This window comes from Cygnus atratus, chromosome 2, assembly GCF_013377495.2.
Source record: "Cygnus atratus isolate AKBS03 ecotype Queensland, Australia chromosome 2, CAtr_DNAZoo_HiC_assembly, whole genome shotgun sequence".
Taxonomy (NCBI): Eukaryota; Metazoa; Chordata; class Aves; order Anseriformes; family Anatidae; genus Cygnus; species Cygnus atratus.
In genome coordinates, this window is record NC_066363.1 from 105,998,665 (window position 1) to 106,011,435 (window position 12,771).

Here is a 12,771-nt window from a genome sequence, read left to right on the forward strand (position 1 = left end):
TTCATCGTATTGTAACAATAAAATCATTTGGTGACTGGAACTCACTGGAAGACAACCTGATTTCCTCTAGGTGTAATGGAAAGGTGGCTCCTCATATAGCCAGGCAGCATTCCCTGGTGGAGGGTTTTGCTTCATTTCTTCCATACAACCTGTGAATGAAAATCAAAATATACAGGGCAGCCCTGACATAGGATCCAACAGGGATGCTAAAATATCCTTTGTGGTTAGATGGATCCTTATCTGTGTTCAGTAACTTTAAGGAGGCAACAATGGAAGGAGAAGAGTGAAGGGTGTAACGTGGTTCTGAACGTACCAGCAGCAGAACCATGCTGGCCATAGTTGGCCTTGGCTCACTTTTTGGCTCCCTCTCTTTAACAGGCACTTACTTTCTGGTGGGAAAACTCTGTCTGCGGTATGAGCTGTACAGTTATTTGAGCTTTGCAGAAATGTGCTGCTCTTTCTTTCATGGATTGATCAAACTTTGAAAATAAAAGAGTTCTTCTGTTGGTTTTTTTTTTTTTTCAAAACAATCTATAGTAAAATTGGTGACATATGGACTGGATACATGACTGCAACAGATGGAAAGTGTACTGCTAATCTCCACCCTTTGAGCCCAACCATCCAGCTAAAGTTGAACTGGCAGCCACTTTCTAGTGATATCCTCTAGGGAATCAATATAGGGGCCAGTACCATGTAATGACTTTACTAACAACCCGCAGGATGACTTAGAGCACAATCTCAATGAGTTTGTGGCCCACACCAAACCTGGGGCTGATGAGGTTTATAATAACGTACATGTGTCAACTGCCATGCTGGGAATGGAGAGAGTGGTTGATGCAGTGGAGGGCAGGGCGGCCTTTCAAAGGGACCTCAAGATGCTTGAGAAATGAGCTGCTGTGTGCTTCTTGAAGTCCTGTGAAGTCATAAAGACCTGCATCTGAGGTAGACTTACCCCATGCAGCATTTCAGACTGGGTAGTGGGTAGGAAAGAGTTTGAAATAAATAAAGTTTGAAATAAATAAAGTTTGAAATAAAAGGGCCCAGCAGGGAGGAGGAGGGCAAGGGGGGGGTTGTTGTGTGTATATCAACAGTGTGCCCTTGAAGCAAAGAAAGCTATCAGTATACTGGGTGTATCTGCAAGAGCACTGCTTCAAGTCAAGGGAGCTTATTAGTCCCTTCTACTCAGCACTTGCAAGACCACACCTGGAGAACTGCATCCAGGTCTGGGGACCCCAGTGAGAGAAAAACAGACTTACTGGTGTGAGTCAGGCAGAGGGCTGGAGGACACAACAGGCAAGGAGCATGCTAGCAAGCTAGCTAGCAGGTAACCACTGCTGTGAGGAGAAACTAATGGAGAAATTTGCAAAACACAAGTCATATTATGTTTACCACATATTCACAGCATTGTGATTGATACATTCGGCATGGTGTACACATTTACCAGAGCCCAACTCCTCTATTTAGCTGGCATGAAGGTTGTTTTCTAGGTGCTGCCCCACAGCACACACTGATTCTATGATTCTTCTTCAGGAAATAATGGCGTGGCCTGCTTCAAGTCCCAGACCTTGAAGATGCAGAAGTATGCATGGAGGAAGGAGGCCAAGGCTCATGAGATCTAATGTTGGCACCCTTACTTTGAGTTCCTCACAGGTTTGGTGGATACTCAGTCCAAGGGGTGCTTGGAGTATTTCCTAAGTGCTTGGCCACCTCCTCTATGTAGGAGCTTCACTTTAGATGAGTGCCAGGAGACTGCCACGTGGTGCTCTCTCCGAAAGACTTGAGCTCCCAGAGGAGCTGCTGCCTGGAAAGCACCCCATGGCTCATTTCAGTAAATGTCACTGAGACACGGCAACAACCCAGCCACATTGCTTCTGAGCAAATCAGACTGCTCACAAGAGATCAGGTGCCAGAGGGTGGGTTCGTCCCTGGGGTCTGCTCCTTGTGAGCGCATGCAACTTCCGTGCATCCTTGCTGTACATCATGCACTAGTGGCTGCTCTCTTCATGCCCCATTTTTGATTCTCCTTTATGCTTCAAAATGAGGCAATTGCTCTTTTCTTCTTTTTTTTAACCCATTTTCAAGTGAGGTAAAAGGTGATATTTTGCCCTTATCTGGGAGAAGCAAGAACAACAATCAGTAGCCAGAGGGGTAAAAGCCCATCAAAGTTGTCATCACAACGTTAACAGAAAATGTGTTCTCATACTGCCCCTCTCCTAGCAAACCCAGGCAATTCCTGCAGCATCTAGCACTAGACTGAAGACAATCTAATTGGCTGTAGCTGCAGGTTAGGCTGCCCTGACTCACTACAGTCAGTGCTAAGATCTTGTTTTCCACTACAATCTACAATCACATTTTGTTTTGGGTGTAGCATCTCTTACAGCACCCATGTGGCAGTGGCAAGCACCATCCGGCATGTGCCTCAGCAATCCCTGTGGCTGAACATGGAGCCCTTGGGGGGGGGGGGGGAGGGGGGGGGGGGGGATGCTGTGCTACCTCAGCATCTGCTAGTTTTCAAGTAGTAGCAGTGTGTACATGAAAGACACACATACACTAACATGGACTTTACGTACCTGTGCGTTCGTGTGCATGTGTGTGCAAGTGTCATCTTTTTTAACTGCACAGGACTGTTGTGTTAGGGCTCATTAATTTTTCAAGCCGCTGCCTCCTGCAGCCCATGCTGGGGCAAAAGAGGCAGCTGCCAGCAGACACAGACGGCTCATGACAACGTGACCATCTGACTACTGTAGCAAACATTTGGGGAAAGTGCATTTTTAACACTGTGGCAGCAAGAATGATGTAATGCCATAAAATATTAACAAGCTGCTTCAGCTGACAGCTCTAAATACATTGTAGAGGCTAAACTTTGGAGGTCAAGACAGTGTATTAGTTTCATATTCATGAAACTAACTATAAAATACTTCCCCTCTTCTAACCAGGATTACTGGGGAGGTGGACAGAGAGAAAAGGGAAAGCTAACTATAAAGCTCGTGATGTTTTAAGAGAAAGCATGTGGCAGGTTAGCACAAAATTGAATGGTACCTTCTTCCTTCTACCCATCTAAAACTGAGGGCAAGCATCCTCATGGATGCTCCCATTACTCTCAGGTCAAGTTCTGTTTTGTAAAGGGTTGTCTTGACTCAGATCGATTTGGAAAAGATACCGACTGCACTGACATAGTGACACAGCAGCTCACCTTTTGAAATGGTTGGACTCTGATGCGGATGATAGATGTAGTGTAGAAATTGAAACGTAAAAAAAAAAAAATTAAATGTGGGAGTTTTTAAAGTACGTATTTTGGTTATGAAGGTCTTCTCTAAGCAAGTTTCAAGAATTTTTAGATGACTATCATTTGAAAAGAAAGCATCACTATAGAATACCTCAGTGAAGTACATTCCCCAAAAATCTTATTCCAAGCCATATCCCATGATATCAGAATCAGAAAGATTGATGACTGCATCTCTAGTGACCCAGGAAGTCCAGGGTCACTGTTAAATGTCCAAAATAACACTCTCCTCCATAAGGTGTCACAGAATTAAGGATGAACACCATGCTACCGGGCCTGGGAAAAAAAAAAAAAAAAAAAAGTCAAATGGGATATGCACTGTTTTCACTTGCTTTTATCCTGAGTGTATAGTTCATCATCAGCTGAGCACAAACACAGCGCTCATTGCTGATGACTTTAAAGATAAGCAGCAATACAGATGGAATTGCTTTTTGATTTCTTGTTCAAAGGGGTAGGAAAAAAAAAAAAAAAAAGAAAGAAAAGAAAGCAGATTGAGGAACAAATAGTTAGATGTGAAAAAACTCAAGGAATATTTCTATCTACCAATTGTTTTGCTGTAAAAACGCCAAACAGGCCCAAATAAGCAAAGTATATTACTTATGTCTGCTTCAAAGGGGCACTTACGGGACAAAAATGACCACTTTTGCATGGCTTGACTCTGCTCCCTCTCTTCTTTGCTCCTAATGAGAACAGGGTGACATTCATTGCTGGGCTCCCTGTCACTTGTCATCAAGTCTCATGTGCACCAGCTGTCAGATCCCCTTTTCTGCCTCCTAAATACCTCCACAGATTCACTGCTGCCAGGGCCCTGCTGCAAAGCAACAGAAGACAGCAAGCCCAGCCTCCTCCCTGGTGGTTTCAGCCCTTATCCATCCCAAAGAGATTTCACAGAATCACGGAATCACAGAATCACAGAATCATCTAGGTTGGAAGAGACCTCCAAGATCACCTAGTCCAACCTCTGACCTAACACTAACAAGTCCTCCACTAAACCATATCACTAAGCTCAACATCTAAACATCTCTTAAAGACCTCCAGGGATGGTGACTCAACCACCTCCCTGGGCAGCCCGTTCCAATGTCTAACAACCCTTTCGGTAAAGAAGTTTTTCCTAATATCCAACTTAAACCTCCCCTGGCACAACTTTAGCCCATTCCCCCTCGTCCTGTCACCAGGCAAGTGGGAGAATAGACCAACCCCTACCTCGCTACAGCCTCCTTTAAGGTACCTGTAGAGAGCGATAAGGTCGCCCCTGAGCCTCCTCTTCTCCAGACTGAACAAGCCCAGCTCCCTCAGCCGCTCCTCATAAGCCTTGTTCTCCAGACCCCTCACCAGCTTCGTTGCCCTTCTCTGGACTCTCTCGAGCACCTCCATGTCCTTCTTGTAGCGAGGGGCCCAAAACTGAACACAGTACTCGAGGTGCGGCCTCACCAGAGCCGAGTACAGGGCGACAATCACTTCCCTAGCCCTGCCGGCCACGCTGCTTCTTATACAAGCCAGGATGCTGTTGGCCTTCTTGGCCACCTGAGCACACTGCTGGCTCATATTCAGCCGACTATCAACCAGTACTCCCAGGTCCTTCTCTGCCAGGCAGCTTTCCAACCAACCACTCATCTTCCCACACAGGCTCCTGCACCGAGCATGAGACACCAGCAGAGACGAAGCAAGGGTTCACCTTGGAAACATACCTTCATGCTCTCATCCCAGTAAAACACCGGGCAAATCTAACAGAGCAAAAGGCACAGCAATGCAAAGTGAAATGACTGAAGGTCATTTGTGTGAGCAGGGAGACAAAATGCATTTCAGATGGCTTTTTGAATCGTCCTTTTTGATATTTATCATCCAAGCTATTTCTTTTGCTCTGCTCAGCCCATCTGGTAATTAGCTCATGATGTGTGGATTCAAAACACATCCTTAGTACTCTGTTGATGAAGTAATATTTCTCTTGCTTGTTTTGCCTAGACAGACTCCACAGCCATTCCTCCAGGGCTGTGAGATTTATGTAGCTACTTCAACAACTTACAGCTTAAAAAAAAATGTTGGTGGTCTTGGTCAGGGTCCGAATGACAGGAAGGGCACTGATCTCCACCAGAGTTTCTGACAGACACTGAGTCTGCTGTGCTACAGCACAAGGAAAGTGGATACAGAAAATGGCCCCTGCATTTCTCTTTTCCCCTGCTCCATCCATCCCTTCCTATGCTTTATCTCAGCTGAGTGTGGGTTCAGATGGCCCCAGCTTGCCCCAAAGGCATGCAAGAAGTTGCTTCCTATGCTGCATGCTAGCTCAGGGTGTCCTAGGCAGAGTCACCAAGGCAGACTCTTGGTGCTTGGAGGCACCAAGAAAGGTCAGCCTAGAGAGAGGGTGCTCCCTTCTGCTGAGCTTTGCAGGAACTCCTCTGAACCAGCCATCCTGGCCACAGCCAATTTCAATGCCTGCAATTTAAGGCAGAGCCAAGCTCTGTCCTTTCTCTGTAGCCAGGCTCACTGACACCCGTGCACTGAGCTGGAGCTCCTGAGTGTGAAATAAAGTAGCAAGCCATGCAGAGCAGCAGAGATGGCATCTTCCTAGCCAGCTGCCTCTGAGCAATATGTTGGAGGGCTTCCTTACAGCTCAGCACAGCATGCTGAAGTTTTCTTCATTCCCAAATACTAAAGAACAAACTATTGGGAAACGGATGAAGGGACTGGAGGGAACAGATTGGCTCAAGCACTCCAACACAACCAACATGAAATGGGTTAAAACTTTCATAAAGTTTTTTTTTTTTTTCCCTTGAGGGTTTGGTGATTCAGGAAAGAGCTTTTTTACCCTGCAGCTCAGGTGCTGAATACAATGAAAGAGGCAAAAGAATTAGCTTCTCTAAAATGTCTCAGTAGATGGTATGCTCATTTTGAAATTTGTTCTTCTTAGTCATGTATTGCCTCCCATCAGAACTATTCAATATCTAAACAGTTGTAAGCCTTTCATTTAGTACAGCACTTCATCTTCTAAGAAAGTCACAAAACAACTTCTAATATTTGTATAGGTCACATGGGCAAGAAAGGACAGTTATTTTACTCATCTGAGGGCATAGTTCAACAGTATCTAGGAGAAGAAAGAACCACACACACGCATCTATATTCAGCTGGTCACATGTTGAAAGATGCTTTTCTCAGCAGCGCAGACCATAACTACAAGTAGAAACAGGAGGGAAAGCTCATCATTGAGAGCCTACACCTCTTGCACAAGGGAACAAACTGCTCTGAGGACAACATGGGATGGAGCATTTATGTCCACTCTGAGTCCTCAGCGGCCATGAAGACAACACTCCTTCCTTCAGCCTGCCTGCAGGCTGTGTGCTTACTCTGAGGCTCAGGTATTTTAAGGCATTTGGGTCATCTCCAAGGCAGAATTATGCACAAGAACAACAGTAAGATAAAGCATTCAGAAAAGAAAATGAAGTTATGAAAATATTTTTTTCATAATGCCAATTTTTTTCCTTCTTAGCACAAAAAGTTCTAGTAAGGCTAAGAAAACAAGTTAAAAAAATAAAATCAAGTTATGCTGAAGAAAGAAGACTGATAAATTAACACTTTTTTTCATGCTCCCTATACGGCCAAGGGCAAAGCATACTGCCAGATCAGGCATGCCCAGAACTGGGGCACCTCTCTCCACTGACTATGCACGGAGCCCAAGTGCTAAACAAGGGGGCTGAAGGACAGACCCAAAGGGGGTTGATTTATCCCCTCCCCCAAATACAGTTCTCAGCCCTGCTAGCTGTAGACATCTGGTGTAGCTTTCAGTTATACTTTCATTGTCCAAGTTAAAGGTAAACACACGACAACGTGCAGTTTTACTCATCTTGAATCATGTTGGCATCGTTACTTGGATACTATGGCAACAAGTAATATGGAAAAATGATGCAAGGGTGACCAGGCAGAAACATGATGGATTGTTAAAGAAAAAACATCATTTTTAATTCTGTGAAAAAAATCAAATGTAACCGCTGCTGTTTACAGAAATGTGTTTTCTGTTTCAGCTGGCAGCACCTATCTCCAAAAACATTCCTCCTTTGCTATTACAAATTCATCTGGAAGGTCCACAAAGCAGAGAGGTTTGCCAGCTCTCAATACACTGCTTACTATGAACCAAAGCTTTTTTGTTTTTTCCTCATCAGTTTTCCCAACCTATGCTTATGAAACCTATCATGATGGATCAAAATAGATCATGGACTGTTTTACCTAATCAATGGAATGATTTGGCCGCGCTTCACCAAGATTCAGACACTGTGAGTCAGCCTGAGCCAACACTCTACTTTATGACTTTCAAAAGCCTGTTTCCCATGGCTATAGTTGAATTCAATCAACAGATGAAAACTGACATATTTTTATTTGCATAACCCCTACCTCGTATAAGCTCTACAAATAAAAAAATAGGCAGCAGTAAAGAGGAAATTGGGGGCGAGAGCACTGAGGAGGGTGAGATGGGGGATGACTCTTGGAGGTGACAAAGGTAGCCACACATCCACATAACTCACAAGGACTCTGCATTGCACCTGACCTGCCCTAACCCTGCAGACGCTATGCATGAAAATAAAGTGTATAGCTTTGCTGTGGCACCCAGCATCACTGTCACAAAGGCACTGAGACTGATGGAGAGCAGATCTCAGTCCAGGTGCACTTGACTTTCAGACAAGCAGCAGCTAATGGAGACAGGCTGCAGAGCAGGGACATGGGTTCCTCTTCTCCTACCACCCCTGTCAGTATATTTTAATGACGTCACCTAAAGGAGAAAAAATAAACCTTGGCAATTCACTTTTTTTTTTTTTTGGTAATAAAAATATGTGCTATATTTAAACAAGACTTGGCAAGAAGGTTTTCATTTGTACAGTTAGATTCCAAGCCAGTTGGTGGAAGATTTGGTCTTTCATGCCATTTAAAAAGCCATATATGCTTATGTTGTTGACATAACAATTAAGACATTTACTCACAGGTGTTTATAGCCTCATTCAATTTATATGATTTATAATGGAACAGTCAGATTGAGAAATTCAGAGACTCACAGAAGTCAAAAAGTCTGAAGTATGGATTCCCAAAGCAACTGTAACTTATATCCAAGTTCCATATAAAACCAGAAGAGAACTGGTTCAGACGTCAAGTGCAGTATAATTCACAATTCCTATTTTTTGAAATTAGGCTCTTGCAGCCAGTGGAATAGAAATTGAACTCTGAGCTGCAATCAATCATCTGATTATTTCTGTTTCTGGCACCACTAGGCCTCCCCGCTCTCTCCCAAGCTGTTACCAACCAGCAAACAAGTGCGGCTGCACTTCCAGGACGTGTTGAACAAGCCCATCCACTCTCCACTTGGTCACCTTCTGCAATGGTCACATTTACAGAGAAATGAGCCAAAAAAAAAAAAAAAAAAAAAAAAAAAAGGATCAAAAGGCACATTGAGTGAACCAGTGGGCTGTTTCTACTGGTACATTATTGTACCTGGTCCCACATCATGCACACTTCCTGGGAAACCCCAACACCAGGAAAAAGAAAATACCCTTTACAGAGAGGGTGCATATGAAACCTGACTGTGCTGCCCCGCTGAGAAAGTTACAAAGCATGAAAGCTGATCCCTTCCAGCAGTAATCACTAACGCAAGTTTCCAGACGGTTGCTATCAAGATTTAGTGCTATTCAAGTTCCTGGCCATAGGAAAGGTTGAGTGCTGATCAACATAATCATTTAAAATAGGAGTCCCCCCTCTTCCTGCAACACCCCTCCATCCGCACACTCCCCTTCAGCTGCTGGCACTCCACATGCAGCTCACCAGGATCCAGCTCACGGGACAAACCTACATTTCCTGACTCCAGGTCTAGCCTCTGGAAGCAATATAAAACATTAAGCAGTGCCGGGGAACAAGAACGAAGAGACAGAGAGACATGGGAAGGTTAAAGGAAGAGCTGACTACTGCCTTCAAACACCTAGCAGGTGGCTGTAGAGAAGATGGAGCCAGACTCCTCTCCAAGTCACACCATGGTGGGAAGGGAGACAGAAGAGACAAGTTGTAATGCTGGAAATTCCCATTAGATATGAGAATTCACTTTTTGTTGGTTTGTTTTCTACCATGAGAGAGGTCAAACACCCATGGTGACTTCATCCTTCAAGGCATTCAAGGCTCAGCCAAATGACCCCGAGCAAGGTGGTGCAGCTGCAAGCATGGTCCTGTCTCAAGCAGGAGCTGCTCTGGGACCTCCAGTGGTCCCTCCCAAACCCCCTAATTCTGTGGTCCTCACTTCTGGGTCTCACTTTATGCTCTGCCGGTTCCTCAAGACCAGCATCTTGCACTGAAACTATTCTGCTTAAGTTCTCTCTCCCTGGCTGTGTCAGCCTCTGTTCATAAAGATGTCTGCAACACGCTATCTTCTTGCTCCATCTCCTGGGGAAGTGTCAGTTCTTCATACTGTTCCTGCAGAGAGTACTGATTGCATTTAGGGTGTAGCTATTACTTCTTAAATCTGTCCAGGTGCTGATTACAGCTGATAAAATGGCTGAGAGTGGTTTTCAACAGGACTTACAGTGCTGTCAAAACCAACATTTGGGTGAGACTTTATTACTGATGAAATTCTTCAGAAGTCCTCAACCAAACCATATGCTGCAGCCCGCTCCCCCGAGGTTTTACAGATGTTGTTCTTTCTGACTGTCTTAGCATGCTTCTCCATGCCCTGAGTGAATATTGGCTGGGAGGGTAGGAGGTGAAAAGATGGAGGGGAAAAAAGTTATTTTTGGCATTCCACTTTTTGTGGCATTCCTGTCCCATAAAACTCTTTGTAGCTGCGTGTTTCACCCTGGGTCAAAATGAAACGGCTTCAGACCCCCCCTGCTCTCCAGTTATTCCTCAGCAATGGGTTGGCCATGTAGGGCCATGTCACCATGAAGCGATCAGCCCTTCTGGAGCCGAGCTAATCCTTGTCCAAATGTTTCAGTGAGGCATTAGACACGGCATTGCAGCAGGAAACACGGGGAGCCCTTCAGAACAGACCCTAAGTGTTATGGAGGAAGTATAATTGTCTGGCCAGCACAATTGCATAGCTCATAAAGAACTGCCTACCTCTTAGTATCTTTAGCATCAGCAGTGCCTGTCAACAGCAAGATTTAAACTCTTTGGAGTCTTTTATGGCACTGATTCTCAATGTATTGTCTAAAAGCTTGACGTCTACTGACTTAAAGTACATAACAAAGGCGCATGCCCTAGAAAAGAGTTGGGTTTTACGGAACAAGTCTATGACATAATCCTTTAAGCTTTTTTATTTTTACTTTTGTATTTATTTAAAAAAAAATAGAATAGAGTCACTCAAGTTCACCAAATGATCACAGAGGCCTCACCAGACACCATCCAGCACCTAATCAAGTGTTAGGATTATAAATACCATGTGTCCCAGCAGCAGTTGATCACCAGTCATCGATGGTTATGTTGCCTTTACAGCTTTGCACCAGAGGGACAAAGAAATTGCACCAGGAAAGTGGTGATTTCATTGCATAAGGCAAGCGCCATACAGAAAATAATTAGTTTACAGAAAATGTGGGATATGTGAGTCATTCAAATCACAAGCTTTTCGCTTTCTTTCTTCAGTAACATAAGACAGAAGTGGCCTCCAAGCTGCTGAACTACAAGTAAAGCAACAAGGTAAAATTACAAGCAGATCCTGGATAGGTAAATCTGCCTGGCTCTGTCTTGGAGACCAACACAGCCTCTTCAGGTTCCCAGAGAACAACCTTTGTAATGGAACTTGAAAGAGATCTTGTAGGAAAACAGATGGAAAATAGGGGGTGTGGATTGTATTTACGCTTGCTAACTCTTTTGAAATAATTTACAGAGAGAAATGTGTTATTTATGAGTGGATTTTAATAAGCAGAAAAAAAAAAAAAAAAAAAAAGATACTTTAGTATCCTGGAGATAAGCATTGCCCCAAAAGAGGAACAAGCAAGCAGCAGGAAAAGGACATATTGCTGGGAGATGTGTTAATTTTTAATTGGATCCCAGAGATTACAGAGAGATCATCCAGCTGAGCTGGATCTCCCTGGGATTTCTAGGTGCTTAAAAAAAAAAAAAAAAAAAAAAAGCTGCAATTGAGAGACAGAAGAATAAATCTCCTTTTCAGCCAAGCATTTTTCCAGGGAGTTGCCCATTCTTCTGGCTTATTTAACTCTCAGACACACTTCCAGAGCCAGCCAATTTGTACAGCGGAGTCTCTCCCTGCTCACCACTAGCCAATACTTCACTTATTTGCAGCTGCCATGCTCCGAGTAAGATAAACCAGTTCAGTAAGATGTGGATGTGAAATATTAGAACTATTCCTATCTAAAGCCAACTGAACAGGTCACCCCATTGCCTATGTGAGGCGGCTGGCAGCATTTTTTAATGAAAACAGAAGGAAAGTGATTGAAGCACCAGCCAGACCTTTCTCTGAAATGCACAGATCAATGGGAGCACTGGGCAGATGCATGTCGAAGGAAAAGCAAAGAAAGGTTGAAGGCCTAGTATCAGCTAGGATCAGATAACAATGGCACAAGCCAGTATTTGAAAGGCATGTAGATTTAGAGACTTGGCTTTTGACATCCTCTTTACAAGCTCGTCTGAAGAAGTCACGTTGTACAGCCCTATAAAATATAATTTCAGTGAGTATCAGACCATGAACTCCTACTTCTTGGATCCGTCTCCTCAGCCCTGTTCATCTGTGACCTCAGGTTTGCACGTTCCAGCAGCTGTTATATTTTCTTCAGCATTCAGCCTTCTTCAGCTTTCATCACAACGACCTTTAATCTGTTTCAGAGCTGATCTGGCAAAGAAATCCACATTGAAAAACTACGCAACAGCTCCCTAAAGTCTGCAGGTCTTATGAGCTTGGAGGATTTCCAGCCCTCTCCCAGGGACTCCCCACTTCACACTCAAAATCTCAAACAATCGGGCTGACATTAAATACAATTTATCTTCCTGATTCCTCAGGGGCTGGAATGAAAGGGGGGAAAAAATACATATAGTTTTAGGTATACAAATAATCATATGACATAGAAAGAAAAGCTTTGGGTGGCTGGTGGACTTTGCAGCTGCCAGGGCAGGGTAGCAGATCACACTAAGCTGTGCACATAAGCTTTGAGATGCCCTACTCAGGTTCTCATCCCTGACAAGGGAGTCCAAACTACATCCAATGCTCTTGGCTGCAAACAAGCAGAGAAAAAGACACTGATGTAGTGGCAGGTCTGGCTCTGCGCCGTCATCTGCTTGCCAGCCTAGATGCTCAAGCCAGACCGGTGCCTACACCCAGTGTGCAGGGCATAGCAGGTAAAGTTAGCTTGGGAAGTAAGCATGGGAGGAAGATTTAAGGGGTGAAAGAGATGACTGTGGGGAAACAGGGTGATCTTGTCAGAACAAAGGTTTTTCTGCAACTCCTGGGCAATTTTAGCAAAAGAATAAACTAAACCAAAGGGAATCAAAAACTTGAAGCCCTAAAACTTGAA